Below are 12,395 nucleotides of genomic sequence, written 5' to 3'. Positions count from 1 at the left end.
CTTGCTGCGTGGTTTTTAGTCAGAATGAGTAATTCAACTATCAGGATATGTTGGATGTGACAACGATAGAGAAACTAAATATAAAAAAGTTGGAGTCTAATGCATAATACTTGCGCTGCCATGTGTGCTGTTGTGCACAAGGCGGTTATTGGCATTGTGTTGGATAATAGATAATTTAAGTTGAATAATATTCATTCGACTCTTAGAGAGTTCGTGTTGAGGACTCTACCTGCGAATCACGGATCTCTATAGTAGCATGTCCGAAAAAGAACCTGAAATGAGAACCGAAGCAGGGTCCAAAGTGCATCGAACTTGATATGTCCTCAAAAACACGCGTCAGATTGAGGACGCAGTTTCTCGATCGTTGCAGGATGAAGCTGTTTGTCTGAGGCTTGCTGTATTCGGATGGCGATAACAGGCCTTGGATCTCATGACGTGTCATACTGAGTAGTTCAACGGATTAAGACCAGGGATGGATGGCGGGCTCATATCCCAGAACGGCAGATGTCCCTGCATCCATTACTGAGTGCGATTCGAGGTATGGCACGGAGCCCCATCTTATTGAAATTTGTATTGGTTATTATTTCTCAATTCAACTGACAATTGTTGTCTCAATGAATAAAAAACTTATGCTAATCTTAGTTGGCCAGCTGTACGAAATAGGTCGAGAAACCGTTGTCGGAAATTGTTGGCAGAAATATTAAAATCGAAGAGATTGAAATTGTCATTGAAATGCTGACAGTTCGGACGGATGGGCTCGTTCAACCCATAATTTCTGCTTCGTGGTTCCAACAGCAGAAAATCACGTTGGCGTAATGGTTTTTCTGGCACGTACATATTCAGTTGAGCCAGCAGTGGTGGGCAGTCAATGTTTCCTGAGATTATTTTCCCAGCAAATGTAGCTTGAGCGACTATGCGTCTAACTTCAAGTGGTTCAATATTGAACAGAAGACACCGATCCTCGTAGGGTGGCAGGTTCCGAGGATTGCGCCAACGAAGAAATCGGAGGGCGTATCTGACGAACTTCTTCTGAATAGCTTCAATACGGGCGATCCATCTGGCGTGATAGGGGCACCCTACTACTAAGTTTGATTCCAATATTGATCGGACAAGTGAACAGTACAGGGATCGGAGACACAGTGGGTCGCGATATTCGTCGGCAATTTTGAATATAAAGCCCAATTGGCTATTGGCTCTGGCAACAATATCGTGATAGTGATTCCGAAAAGAAAGTCCGTTATCCAGGATAAATCCGAGATCCTTGAGGTGTTGTACTCGGTCAAGATGACAACCAGGCAGGATGTAGTCATGGGTTGATCGGTTGATTTTTGCGATGATAGGAGATTACGTTACATTTTTCGACACTGAGACTCAGCATGCTTCTGGACCACCAATCTGCAAAGGTACATATCAAAGTTTGCAGATCCTGGCAGTCCGAATGGCATTTAGATAATTTGAATAGTTTTGCATCGTCAGCAAAAAAACGGCATTCCGGAGGTATCAGCAACGAAACATCATTTAAAAATAATGAAAATAATAGCGGCCCGAGGTTACTGCCTTGCGGGACTCCAGAATTGTTGGAAAAAACCTCCGATTCTGAGAGGCCAATCTTGACCCGAACTGAGCTATCTAATAAGTAGGATCTGAACCAAATAACACTCCTTGATGAAACACCGAGTTTATTCAGTTTAGCGAGGAGAATTTCGTGGTTCACTGAATTGAAAGCATCTTTCAAGTCCATGTATATACCATCAACTTGCCATCCTGTCGTTCCGTGGTCGGCGTATTTGAATGTTTCCATAAGAATTGCATGGGAGAATAATTGACGTAACGTGACACGTGACGTGAACGTGACGTGGATGTTTTATGTGAATCACACTTAAGGCAGCATTCCATCGTGTCGACCATGGAATCTTGATAGTCAAGCTTAACAAATTGGGTGTCTCATGTAGCTTGCTTTCCTGGCTAAGCTCGTATCTACGTTATTACGAAATTTCCGATAAAGTGGGTTGCTCCCAATGGTTTCAGAACGGTTCCGCATCATTACTCCAGCGCAGTGATAGTATCATGGACCTTGGAATTATTTCGGATAGTTCAAAGTCGTTCAGACAACACTACATCTTCCTTATTGATAAATCGTATCGTGTGCTTGGAACTAGTTTTCGAATCGGCTGAGAATTTGGTGATCCTGGTACATTACGAACTCAATGGAATTAATATTTAGTGCGGGTTGATTCGCACCGCACTATTTATGGGCTCCATGAACCTATTCGTCAGATGGCGTTGGAGTATAATCGTAGTGGAAAATACTTGTCATTTTAGTCTTTTCTGGGTGTAACTGTTAATATGTATGCTTAGTATAGTGTTGTTATAATTGCTGTTGTATGCTTTTTTATATGTTATTTTTCAAAGAATTGGGTTTTACTGCCGTTTTGAGTTCTACTTAACTATTGCTAATGGTGGCTTTTCTCAATCTACGTCTAGTTCTGTTTTCTTCATTATGACTTATAGTCGGATGATGTGATAGTAAATAAATAAATAAATAAATAAATTTGGCTTCGGGTCATACTGTTCTTTTATTCACGCTGTTTGCTAGTAGTTCCCATTAAGCGTCAAATAAAAATCATTAAAAAAAGAGATTTCACCAACAGAAAAAAAAATTAGAAATTATAAAAAATGGATGCTTTTATACTTAATATACAATTGTTATGTTGAAAACAAATCAGACATTGCATTGCGTAATTCATATGTGTGACAAACATACAGGAACGCTTGCCTCTAATACTTATAATACATACGCACTCTAATAATACATTGTAGAGGCCCATTTTTATGTATCAGCTAACTCGCCCCAAGAACATATTTAAATTAGGACAGGAGGAATGGTTTCTTCTTTCAATTATACTTATGTTGAAACACTTTAAAGTGATTTTTGCCTTTTTGCCAAAACTTCCGTTGGTCCGTTGGACGTAGACCAACATTTACAAATAAATCCTCTATTTCTTAAGTAATATTTTGAATTTTTATTTGAAAGTATTAGAATATTAATTTGATCTGAAACAGATTTATATCGATAATTGTCGTTCAACTGCATAAGGAACCCACTTGCATAATTTTTTTTTTTTTTTTTATCCAAAATATATATTTTTATTAAGGCTCATATGGCGTCAACCTGACGGGGCCGGGAGTTCAATATTTCGACAATATTTGCCTTATAACTATGTTAGTAATATGTAACCGATTACTCGCGGTTGGCTCGAGGTTAGTATTACAAGTGTTTTCCTAATTGTGATGTTGCTGTCTTCAATGATCTGTACCTGTGCCCGACACGGGATACTTCCTATTGGGATGCAGCTGACCATTAATCAGCAACGCCCCCCTAGTCTGTACCCCATATCTAGCGTGGTGCGTCTTCTCGAGGAATCCAGGATAGAATGGTCACTAGCCGGCGCAATCATCAGCTCGTGTAGAGTTGTCATGAGCGGTACAACCTTTGGCCCGTGTATCTGTAAAGAGTGTGTGTATGTATTGCCGCTTGCATTATAAACATAAGGTCTTTAGATCATAACTGCTGTAGCGTGTCTGAACGGTCTTGGCTTTCTTTCATACAACTAAAACCTGTTAGCGTGCAACTCTCGACTTTTTATTTTTCCGAAATTAATTCTACAAGCTAATTCTTCTACCTTTGAATTTCTGGGGAGGCGCTTAGAGTTACCCTGCTGTATCTGCCGATAAATAATTATGCGCCGAGTAATCAAAAAATGTTCCGTGTGTGTTCAACTCGCACAAAAATAACAAAATTGGTGTCAGTAAAAAAATGTAGACTCGGTAACAAAATAAGTTGAACAAAAATGTAATTAGAGAAGTGTTCGATTTTCAACAAGGGTGATGCACTTTTGGAACTTGACGACAATGCGCAAGTGTGCTTTAATTAAATATGAAGAATGATTTGGCGAAGTATTCTCCAAGCATCTCTTCATACATATATGGAGGAATTAGGGTCGATTCACTGCGTAAAACAAGTGCAGTATTTAAGTACAGTCCGGCAGGAATTTTTATTTTATGCCCGTGCATGCGATTGCATTCAGTCATCGAATCGTAAATCATCCTCAAATCATCAGAAGTGTTTTCATCCCACTCCGCCTGATGACAAAATGTCGAATGACAAAGTGAAGCGAATATCAACTGACAGTTGGAGGAAATTTTTCAGTGGTGGAATGAGAAATAACGACATGGTTCATTTAATTGTGATTTAATCAAACCATTTCACTGAAACACATACTACAGTGGCATACAAGCTTTCACTCTGAATATATGAAAGATTAATCGACGCGAATTCGATTCGCTTACTAGTTACGTAATAATCGAATGAATAACCATTTGTGCTCCCTTGGCCGAGTGGTTAGCGTCACAACTAACATGCCGGGTGTTCGGGTTCGATTCCCGTTCTGGTCGGGGGAATTTTTCGTCGAAGAAATTTCTTCCGACTTGCACTGTGATCACGCGTATTCTAGAGCTTGCCACGCAGAATGCATTCAAGGCGTGTTATTTGGCATAGAAATCTCAACTAAGTACTAATAAAAATGACGCAAGTAATACTACGTTGAGACGGAGAAGTTCCTCTAGGAACGTTAATGCCATTGAAGAAGAAGAAGAAGAAGTACCATTGTTCTTCACAGTCGATTAATCGATGAAGTACCGGATATCACTAGCCACACGAAACCGTTTTTCGTTGAGACATAATGAGTGCAAATACGTTTGAATATTGACCCGAATTATGAAATATCCCCTAGGAGGCTAAATCTATAATTGCGATTCTCATTTCTAACATTTAGAAGCATAAATTCGACGCTAGCTCTTATGCTTAAAACGTAAAATTACCGCTGATGTCAATGGTTTGTAATCATCTATGCAAAACATCCTGATATGACCTGCGGATCCAAACGAGGCATTTTAATGGGTACGTACATCAAAGACGTTAGGGTTAAATGGAATTTTTGGAGGAAATTGATTTGACATTCAATTGTGCAATTATCGTACAATCGTTTGGAAAGAATCATTATGTTTTTCGACAGGATAGATCATAAATAGCTATGTCATTTATATTCGCTCACATGGCCGATTCCGCAAATGGTACAATAACTACAAAATAAACATAAGAAGCACACAGCAAAATGACAATACTTCTCATCGCATAGGCAGAAACATAAGCAACCCAATCGTTTTGCAGCCAATGCGTCATTGAACAGCAGCAGAATAACTCGTTGTGGGTATGTAGTGGTAAAAGCTCGGTGTTGAACTTGTGACGACAAAAAAAGCTCGTTACCACGCGTTTAATCGTCCTTTGGTCGTGCCCTCCATGCTTACCGTACCAGTGCCAGAGTGTGTACATAAAGTAAAAGGAAAAATACATTTCGGTGTGTTCATTTCGAGCCGCATGCAGAGAATGTTTATTCTCGCCTCTCACTATGATGTTTTTTTCTGTTGATTTTCCTGTTTTTGCCGAGCGGTTGCTCTCGTGTGTACCATTTACGCTATTCGACTCGTTCGAACGCACTTTCACGATGCTTATCGCTGTGTTGGTAGAGTTGGTAGAGCCAGCATACACCGACCTGCGGTGGATTGATCCTTTTACTCCCTGGTTCACTACCCTTGTCCGGCTGTGTTTTCGAAGGTATATACAGCGTTGGTTACGTTTGCCCATTCCATTTAATCACCCATATCCTCTATCCTCCGCCGAGTCGAAGCACAACGAGCGACGAGTTTTTCGTCATCGTTGTCGTCGTTGAATGTGCTGCTGCTCTTAAGTCGCAGAATTCGACATCGGCAACGTTGCGTTTTGCGTTCCATGTTCGCACCACACTTTGTTCCTCGGCCTAACGTTTGCGGAGAGGTTGAAAGGAGCCTTTTTCATTCAACACATCTCCCTGCTTCTGTTGCTGATTCTGCTCCTGCTGTTGCAGCGTTGTCAGATCTAGCGGGATAAAATTGTCCCTAAAGGATTTGGGATGAATTACATAGTTCCTACGAACAACTCAGGTCATTTGTGTCCCATGTCACAAACTCAAAAAACACACACCTGATTTGGTTGTGCTAATTGGTGACATGTGCTGTTAGTGGAAGTTGGGGTTTGTGTGCTGATTTTCAGTTCACCCATTTATAACACTCAAGCAGTTTGAGTTTTCTTGTGATCATTCCCCCTATTCAAGCAGGGCTAACGTAGGAACATTCAATGATTTATTTTTCTTCATTGCTGCATTTTCATTAAAAAATATGGTGTTAGCCAGGTAATGACACTTCATACTTTATGAATACTAGTGTTCTGAGAACACTATTATTTCTTTACATTTTTGTGCACATACCTTCCGTTCACCTGAGTCTCAAAGAAACTTTCATTTAAGACTCAATCAATCAAGTATTGCGCTTCTAATTGGAAGTACAGTACAACCTGGTTTTGTGCGGTTATGTTATGCGAATGCATAAAAAATATCGTGCGATTTTGACGTAGGACTACGTCTAACCGGAAGATATAGGGGGTGAAATGAAAATCTAGGCACTGAACAAGTAGGTAAAAATGCAAGATTTGGAACGCTTATAACTCGAGCATTTCTCAATAGATCGCAAAGGTTTTTGCATCAATTGATAGGAAATATATCTACGCATCTATCATAACGAATAACATTTCATTTTTCTTGAGATAAATAATTGAATAATTGTGAAATATCAAGCATTGTCCAAATGCACTATGTGCCCATTTTTGATTGGTGCATTTTGTGCTCCTCATATCGTACCGACCAAAACGGGCAACCAGAGCAGCAGCGAAATACAATGAACCCGATTGGAAAGGAAAAAGAAAAAATATGAACGAAACATTGGTCGCAGTCTCACACATGCGTAATTCTCGAGCCAGCCAGTCAGCTTAAAAATCCCCGCTCCGCTGCCGTAACGATCATTCTCATCCAAATCATACACCACATCGTTTCGCATCACAACATATCAACAAACCAACACAAGCAGCCATGTCTGGACATGACAAAGGAGGAAAAGTGAAGGGAAAGGCAAAATCCCTATGCCGAGCGCGTTAGTACCAGTGCTCCAGTCCACCTAGTCGGCGTTATATAGTTTCGGCCGCCGAAGTGATCGAGTTGGCTGGCAAAGCTGTTCGCGACGATAAGAAAATCCGCATTCAGAACAGACCACATTCGGTTCGGTGGACATCTAGACAAGAATAGGCAGTTTCAGCGAGTGACGAGCAGAAGATAAAAGTTTGTTCTTCATACAAACTGCTTTGGTGGCAAATCCAGAACAAGGCAGCATCGATGGCGTTCGAAATGGTTTTTTTTCAAAACCACGAGTACAAAGTTTTCTAAATTGGAACCATTCCATAAAACACGGCGCTTATCAGGGCCATTAAACCTTTCAAAAAAGAGTTTACGAAATACAGTTCAAGGCATTCTAAAATATTATCCAAAATAATAATAAAACACAAATTGATTTTTCATAATTTGTTTGCCAGGATATGAAGAGTATGAGAATTTTGCAGTTGTGCTGAGCTTATTGATGGTTGGGGACTTTCTCGATTATTCAATTTTCACCAATTTATAAATTGCTTCCAGATTGAAAGTACAGTAATTTTAGTTCGATAATTAGCTAATTGGATTTTTGTAAACTCTATGGGGGTCCAAATTATGACCCAACATGTCCCAAGCTGGATGGGAAGAAATTTTCCAACTGTGAAAGCTGTACCACTGTCATCGCAAATGTTCAATTACAGGTTAAAATCATCTCCAATGCGACACTGAGTGGTGCTTCGGCAAGTTGCATTAAATGTAATTTACAGTACAACATGTCCCAAGCTGGATGAGAAGAAATTTTCCAACTGTGGCGAGTGGCAAACGCACTCGCTAAACAGGAAGGTTTAACCGAACAAGATGGAGATATCGAGTGATAACAAAACAATAAACTCTTTAGATTAAAGATGATTTTGTGGACCTGAAAAGGACCCTTTTTAGCGTTTGCTTCCTTCTCCTTCTTCTTGTCGGTTTCCGAGATATTCTTCTGCGCCGTGCCGAACTTTTTGGCGGCTTTTCCACTATTCCACTAGTCTTCGGTGCCTTCGTGTTTGTTAGAAACACCTGCATGTGAATCCAACGAGCGAACAAATCGTAATGAATATATTTTTTTGCCATCGCTCCCTTTTAACGCTCATTCGTTCGTCTCGTTGGACTCTCCCCTTTGGCTGAGTCTGCTGATTTGTCTCTATCCTGTGAGCGTGTACCGCTAAAGTACAAAACGCGCGGATCCGCTGAAAAATATATCATTCTCTTTCAAACCGTAAATCAGTGTGGTTGTATGGCATCGTTTCACATCACATCGCATCAACAGATTGGTGCCGGAGCACCAGCATACCTAATAGCGGTTATAGAATTTCGGCCGCCGGAGTGCTCGAGTTGGCTTGCAAAGCTGCTCACGACAATAAGAAAACCCGCCTACAGAACAGAGCACATTCGGTTCGGTGGCAACAATCAGTTTCAGCGAGTGGCAAACGCAATCTCAAAACGGCAGCAGGTAGAAGAAGGAAAATGTTTGTTTATACAGACTGCTTTGGTGGCAAAACCAGCCACCGTAAAACACGGCGCCTTTCATGGCCATTAAGCCATTCAAAGAAAAGTTATTAAAAGTTATTCACAATACCAATGCATTCTAAATATGTCACTTTAGAATGACATATAATATGAACTGAATTATTTTGTTTATGCTTGTTTTTGAACTTATTGGTGGTTGAGGTCTTTTAAATTGATCATTCAGTTTTCACAAACCCATACATGGTCTCCGAATTAAAAGTGGCTCCAAATTACAACACATTGTATGCAGGATGGCATTAATGAATTTTCTCGGTAGCAAGAACTGCTTTCTTTAGTTGATAACTGATGTTGAAAATTGACTGACGTTACATCTGCATTGTATAGAAACATAACTAAGGAGCAATATGATGAGCTATGCATTTCCTGCTACTCTGTTCTTATTTTAAAGGACTTTAATTCGAAGGTCATCCGTCCCTGTATTCACATTGATTTTTCAGAACGTTTATAGCTCGTCTATTCCTCGACAGATTGTAGAGTTCGTCTCCAAAACCTCAGTTCTTTTCATTTTTATTTATTTTGTTTGCGGAGACTACAAATATTACAATTCATTCGTCTCCGAAACCACAGTTTAAGGTACGGTAATGTGCTCAATGAACTGACGACCACCTATGCATTCCTTATCACAGCCATCATTTTGATTGTACGATATGTGCATACGCCGAAAAATGCCCGGCGTTGAACATTTAATGAGTACAAAGCCTTCGGAAAAAAAATCAAGAATCAAATATAAGACAGTGAGAAAAAAATGAGAAATTTTTTACAAAAAAAACGCAAAAACACAACCAAAAGGTTCATTTCAGAACTCCCAACATGTTCATAAAGAGTAAACAGTAAGCTAATCCATATTTCAGGTAGAGAGGTAGGTATTCACGTAGGAGAAGACAATAAAACAACATATTTAAAATATATATTTAGAATAAGCTGTCCCCGTTGTATAGTCCTACGTCACTCCGGTTATGTCCCCGACATTACCCACCCGTCTTTTTTTGTTTGATTTTTTTTTGTGCGGTATTGGAAAAAAAATTAAGTCATCGGTAATTTTTTTTCTACAATGCGTTTCATAATTATAGAACCACTCATCTTTTCTGAATTTCAGGGGATATGTAAGAAGCCAGTTGAATTGAAGTATATACAGGTCGGATTCGATTATATAAAATTTTAGACTTGATTATATACAGTTCGAAAAAACAAAAATTTATGTTTCAAATATGACTTATTTCACGAAAAAATATAACCTTTCAACGTTAAGGTGAAATTTAAGTAGCTTCTATATGTACAGTGGGGTAAAAATTGTGAGTTTTGGAAATTTTCCTTGAATTTTCACGAGGAATTGTTTATATCGATATTGCAGCGAATTCAAGACAGATAGAAGTTGGGGGTCAAGGAACAAATTGTAGAGCAGTTAGAAAGCTTTATTTTAATTGATAGAAACAATCAAGTTCAATATGAATTTCTAGGATAAAATTTATAATAACACATTAAAAATTACTAACTTTGAACTTTGAATTTTGGCGATTTACATACCAAACGAATCGGAAATACCCCCAAGATTTGTTTGATATGCTATACATTACAATCCCATGGTCTGTATATGGTTTAAATTGATGAAAATAGGAAGCATTCCCATTTCCTCATACATTTGTTCTGTCCATTTGTACGCTTTCCCGAACAGAGCTGTCAATAACGAGCAACTTACCGACGAGCAACTAAGGGGAAATCGTAAGATGTAGAGTCTCCGTGAACAAAGGAAAAGAATAAGAACGAAGGTGAATATTTGCCTAGAGTATAAACAGTGGATCTCGCTGAGGCAAACTTCCATTCTTCGTGAGTAAATCGACTGAACAACATCGTTGCTGGTCGAGCTGTATGGCGAGGGATCAAAGGCAATGGGGTGAAGGATTAATTTGATGGATAAAGTAAAGTTTTCCAAGGGCCTGTTTGAAGCTTAGAGAGCCGAATGAACTGAAGAAGCTTAAAGTCTCTTTAATTCAACAAACAAGGAAGGAAGGCAAACTTTCAGTTTCGTTCTGTATACAAAGCAATGCGTATCGCTTGTTTTTCCTTGTTTTGCGTCATCACATGTCTTCGTTTCGGATTGAGCTGTGGACGCGACCAAATTATTCATTCGCTGATGTCTCTGGCATTGCAATCATTACATTACACTGATGCCATTGTATTAAGTTTCTGAACTGTGTGGGGAATCATCAAGCTAGGCTATCGCCAGCTCACCAAAAAGATAAATGTTCTGGAATTTGGTTTCGCATGACAGTAGGAAAACTTTTTCCTCTAATTATCGTCAAATGATTCTACCATAAAAGAAAAACATTTCAGGGTGACCAAACTGTTGCAATGGTTATTTCAAAATTTTCTAGCATTATAAAATAATATCCGCAGTTATTAACGAGCGACTTGAATTAAACTACAACGTAGTTCTACGTCGACAATGCGGTCGTGTCTTAAACACAACTCTCCATAATTTTTTTTTATATGAGAAAGGTATATTCATAAAAAACAATTAAAATTTTTTTTTATCATATACAGGAATCGATTATATACAGTGAAAATAAATCCGAAGTTGTATATAATCGAGCCCGCCCTGTAGTGTAGGATATAATAGTTATTATATACTATCATTTATAAGACTGGCCATTTGAACTTTATTGTTGTATACAGGCGCGATACATTCAAAAAACTAAAATTCCAGTGTTTCATAACTATAGAACCAGATGGAAAAACATTCACTTCTTTGCAAAATTAATGTCAATTTCACAGGAATTACAATAAGTTTCTAATTCGTAGGTCATCCTTAGTTCTTAATCAGTTCACAAAACTGATTTAGAGTGGTTTCGGCCAAGCTATCCTCATGGCGCAGCTTGGTCGAAACCACCCCGAATGAGTTTTGTGAACTGATTGAGAATTGAAGATGACCTACGAATTAGTTTACTCCTTCTATATACGAATAATGAGCTACAAACAACAAAAGACGAATTTCTCGATTCAAACATTCAACATCTGTAATTCTTCACCGTACTGTAATAATTCACTAACGGAAATAATTTTGTAATGAATAATTATTATTGGAATCAAATTTGAAAACTTGTTGCGAAAAATATGACATCAACATGAGAAGCAAGATCGTTGACGAGATGGTAGTCAAAATTGCGAAAACAAACCATCAGTTGAAATTAGAATTCTGGTGATTGAATATTGTGAAAATGTGAAAAAATCTGAGAGAAATAATTCGTGCTATTTCTCTCAACAGAAGTCAACAGAAGACGAGACACTGTATAAGTTGATAATCACACGCTTTGCTCAATGTGACCGGATTAAAAATGAACCGAGAACATCTTCTAAGGTAATTTACAACGAAACAGATGGCGATCTATATAGTGCAAAGAATTCTGAAATTAAGTGCATAAAAATTAGCAGATTAGCCATTCCATGCCAAACCGATATAGTGATTCTCAGATTTTCGTGAAAATTGGTGGTTTTGTTCTTTATCGCAAAACATTTGACCCGTATTTTTTTATTTTTTCGTTAGGGTGGCCATTTCCATTTTAGGGTTGTCCGAAAAATCAACTTTTTTCCTCTATTTTTCAAATATAATTTTTTTCAAAAATTCATTACTTTTGAACTACTAGACCGATTCAGATGATCGACATATCAAATTAAATCCAAGAGTGGCTCTGGTAAAGTTAGAGTACCGCTGTCAAATCAAATCTTGGCAGCTACTTGGTTTGGCAGTCCATA

At 38.6% G+C, this 12,395-nt stretch overlaps 1 protein-coding gene across 2 annotated transcripts in view; it reads right to left on the bottom strand.

Annotated features, from left to right (window-relative positions):
• LOC129779143 (protein gustavus) overlaps positions 1 to 12,395 on the bottom strand; it is a 385,901-nt gene that overhangs the window by 35,075 nt on the left and 338,431 nt on the right. The gene's annotated exons all lie outside the window — the stretch shown is intronic.

The sequence above is a fragment of the Toxorhynchites rutilus genome, chromosome 3 (assembly GCF_029784135.1).
Source record: "Toxorhynchites rutilus septentrionalis strain SRP chromosome 3, ASM2978413v1, whole genome shotgun sequence".
Lineage (NCBI taxonomy): Eukaryota > Metazoa > Arthropoda > Insecta > Diptera > Culicidae > Toxorhynchites > Toxorhynchites rutilus.
The sequence above is the reverse complement of the archived record's forward strand: the minus strand, read 5'-3'. Positions and strand labels throughout refer to the sequence as shown.